Source organism: Alligator mississippiensis, chromosome 15 (genome assembly GCF_030867095.1).
Source record: "Alligator mississippiensis isolate rAllMis1 chromosome 15, rAllMis1, whole genome shotgun sequence".
NCBI lineage: Eukaryota > Metazoa > Chordata > Crocodylia > Alligatoridae > Alligator > Alligator mississippiensis.
Genome location: NC_081838.1, coordinates 20637973 through 20642291, shown reverse-complemented (window position 1 = coordinate 20642291; position 4319 = coordinate 20637973).

The following is a 4319-nucleotide window of genomic DNA, read 5'->3' as shown; positions in this document are numbered from 1 at the left end:
CCCTGCTCCCACCAGCTGCTCCCTCTCAGTCTAGGCAGCCAGGTCCTGCAAAGTCTTTGGCCTCAGCCTGAGCCTTTGACCGTGTGTGCAGTCAGCCCCCACTCCCAGCCAGTCCCTGCCTCTGCCTTGCAGGCGCTGCCTATTCCAGCAGTAGCTGGGCGTGCCTTGGGCCCTGAGCCAGCTCCTCGATCCCAGCCTCCCTGTCCAGACTAGGAAGGGAGCTCCTGCCAGAATGCAGCCAGCCACCCCCTCTGCTTGCAGTCTGGGGTCAGGGCATCTTCCAGATGCAGAAGCCAGCCAGGGACCCTGGGCATGTCCAGGAAAGAGTCAGGCCAAGTGGTGCCATAACCCCTGGACTGGCGTGGTCCGAGGGGGGACGCCTGTCAATGTCAGTGTCGGCCTTTATCATTGCCAGTGCAACCCTGTGGGCAGCTGAGCCTCCAGCCACCCACCACCCCTACCCATGCCACTGGCAGCCTGTCCTCCAGGCCTTCCAGCTCGGCAAGGCAGGAGCTGCCGGGTGCCTGGATAGAGCAGACAGATGCTTGGAGGTATCCTGTGGTGAGGAGTCAGGACTCAATCTGAGCTCTGTCTGCAGCTTCAGGGAGACCAGGGGACCCAGACACTGTGGGGTGATGGAGGGGGAAGGATGGCATGGCACAGCTTGTCTCACAGTCGGCTGTCCAGGAGGCATGGGAAACAGGAGCGAGCCAGGAGGCCACGGGACCATGACAGCAAGAGAGACCAGCACCCCGCAGCTTGAGGGAGCCTGGGAAATGTCAGCTGGCTGCAGCCCTGGTGAAGTCAGCAGCACCAGCCAGGCCTGCAAAGAATGCACAAAGCCATGGCAGCACTGGAACCAGTGCAAAGACAAGAGCAGGCATCTTGTAGGGCCTATGCAGGGCTGGGCCAAGGGCATCTTGTAGGGCCTGTGCAGGGCTGGGCCTTTGCAGCCATCAGCCCCCCCACGGATGAAGCCCGGGAGCTTTGATGCTGATCAGGGCTGGGGGCAGGGCTTGTGCAAATGTGCGTGCATCACGCATTAGCACAGGCTCCTGCAAAGGTGCATGTCATATGTACACTGGTGCATGTTTGTGTGTTCATTTGGAGGTGGACATGTATGTATGCATCAGTTTGATGGTGTGCTTGCATGTGCACACTTGATTTGCCTGTGCATATGTGTGTATTTATACATGTAGGAGCATGTGTGCCATAGAATAGCCCTCAGGAGGTCATATCCAGTCCGGCCTTGTGCTCCAGGCAGGCCCATCCCAGTTTAAATCATCCCAGCCACATGTCTATTCTATCTGCTTCTAACAGCTTCCAAAGACGGAGCTTGCACCATCTCTCAGCAGCTGGTACCAGCGTTGAGCCCCCATCAGTGCAAGAGTCTTTCCTCATACCCAGCCGAAATCTCCCTCGTTTCAATTTAACAGTCGCTCCTTGTCCTGTCCCCTGCAGTCACCCAAAACAGCTGATCTCCTTCCTTTTGAAAGCTGCACTTCAGGCATCTGTGCGTGCGTGCATGTGTTTACATGTGCATCCACAGCTGCTTCCACATGTGCAGGGGTGCATGAGCCACATGTGCTTGTGCATGTGCATTCAGATGCTCACAGTTGGCTGGCTGGCGGGGCCTGAAGGAGCAGATGCAGCAGGCCTGTCTGGGCAGCTGGGAAACCAGAGGATCAGCAGATTCCCAATAATGCTTGGGCCCCAGCTGAGTGGAACCAGCCCCCTGAGGCTGCAGAGGAGGGGCTTTGTGCTAGCCCTGCTCCCTCCAGCCCTACAAAAGCACCTGGGTGTGTGTCAGACCCCCCAGGCAGCTTAGTGGTGCTCAGGGCAGCCCCAAGGCTGCTCTACTTGACACAGGACTGAGCTGGACTCTGCCAGGCATGGGCTGCTCCTGGGCACCCAGTGGCACTTGTTACCAGTCAGCTCTGTGTGTCTGCGGGAGCCCTGGCACCCAGCTTGCTGGACTTATAAAGGACTTTTATCCCACCCCTCCAACACACACACACCTCATCTAACCAGAACTAAGCGGAAGAAAAGTTTAATAGGCATCTCGGGCCGTACATTCCCCAGTCCCAGTATGGGAGGCCTATTTAAACTTGATTGACTAAAACTTGGTTGCTGGGTTAGCAAATGCTGAGACAAGAGACTGAGTCAGAGGGGATACGGGCAACATTTGAACATCATCACAACATCCAGCCTGTGGGAGCCCTGACCACGCATGCTGTTATACTTTTCCCAGGATGACTGGCAGAAGTACTCCCCACAAAGTTTATGAGCGCTCCAAGTCTGTTAAAAGACTACAGTAAAATCTAAGTCATGTGAAACTCAGGCTTATTCACAACTGGTAAAATACAAAACACTGATGCTGACTTCACAGTGCGAGCACAGCTAGGCTATCTGAGAAGCCCTTCCAGTATATCTTATATATTCATAATCATTTCAAGCTGGCTACTAGCTGTCTGGTTATTCCTTAAAACTTGCTGTTTTTCCTGGTTGTTAATCAGTTTCTTGAGATGTTCCAAACCAGATAACCCCTTGTCACTGAGAAAGGTAATCCATTCAAATTGAAACTGTTTATATAACAGGATTTTCCCTGGCAATGACGGCTTGGGACCCTCTTGATTTACACAATTAAAAGAATGCTTGGAAGAGGCTTGACTAAGGGTATAAAAAAGCTGCAAAAGCAGCAAACAGTGTGCTTCAAGAGGGAGAAATCTGTCTGACACCGTCCGCTGTTGTTCTCAAGAAGCTGGGTTAAACAGATCATCTCTTTCCGTCACCTGTGTGACCTTCAATGATTGTGCTGGGAACTTTGCCGGTCAACAAACCACCCAAGTCCCTTGAAATGGCAAGATCCCAGCTCTCTCTTGCTCCCTCTTTCTCTTTCTCTTTCTAGGCATAGCTGTCTCAACCTGAATTTTATTAGTTAAGCTTGAGCTAGGTTTCCCCAAATACTCAACTGAACCAGGGTAATATTGTAATTATTTTTGTTTTTCCTTGCATGGCTATTACTAGTACCAACATAAATTTCATATACTTAGCAATGAATAATTTTTGTAGTCAAACTGGTGGTAACTGGGTGTATTTTTCCTTCTCTACTTCCCTTCCCCACTTGCTCTGCAGCCACACTTCTTTTACCTAAGCCAAAGATCCCTGTGAAGCCCCAAAATACTGTGGTATCCGCTCATCAAGAGCCTACCACTACTAGGGCAGTTAGGGCCAAAGATGGGGATGTGCTGAGTTTGAGACACAGAAGGGGATCAGCTTGTACAGGCTGATTGACCCAGTTTGGCTCAGACGTGCCCTAATGAACTGAATTGTGGCCCACGAGGGTGTCAGCTGGACACCCAGCCGGAGTCAGAGGGATTCTGTGTGCTTGTGTCTGACTGCATTTTATTGTTGTCCTGATGGACTGATTCCTGGCATATGAGCCTGTCAATGCTGGTCAATCCGGCCGGATCTGGCATGTCACATTAGTGTGTGTGTGTGTGTGTGTGTGTGTGTGTGTGTGTGTGTGTGTGTGTGTGTGTGACTGAGTTGGTGTCTGGAGGAACCCAGCCCCATTGAAACGGAGTCCTGCAAGGTATCTCCATTGGGGGTGAGGACGTGCAGAAGAGAGAGATACAGCTCCATATAGAAACACAAGCAGCACATTGACAGAATTACAAAGACCCTAGAAACATAACCTAATAAATGAGCGCATCCCAAAGTGATGGACAAATCTGGTAACACACTGGTGCAAAGAGCTGGCATATGGAGGGGCCTCCCATCTTCCCTGCCAGGCCAGCCCCAGTGCCCAGTCCCGTGGCACCCACTACACCCCCTCCCTGCTTGGTATTTTGTCCAGGCGGGGCTGACTGGGGAGCACAAGCCTGACTCCCAGCCCCTGCTCCGTCCTCCTGCTGGGGCTGGGAAAGGAACCCCAGCGTCCTGGCACCCAGAGCCTGCCCCAGCCCAGGGCCAGACACAGGCATGGGTGAACTTGGCAGGTACCCAGGGTCCGGACAGAAAGGGGGCCTGAAAATGGTAATTTTATTATTATCCTGGCGAAGGGGGGGCCCGATGCTAAAAGTTTGCCTGGGGCTGCCAGGAGTCTAGGTACAGTGCTGCGCTGGGGACTCACTCCCCGCATAGCTGGTCTTGAGTCCCCGTGGGGATGGGCACAGCCTTCACGGAGCAGCATCGGAGGCAAGAATCCGGCAGCAGAACCCGGCCAGTGGCTCCATGCCCCGCCACACACGCTAGGAGGTGCAGAGGAAATGGAGGCTCCTCCATTAGCGAGGCCTCTTGATTAATGAAAGCAAGCA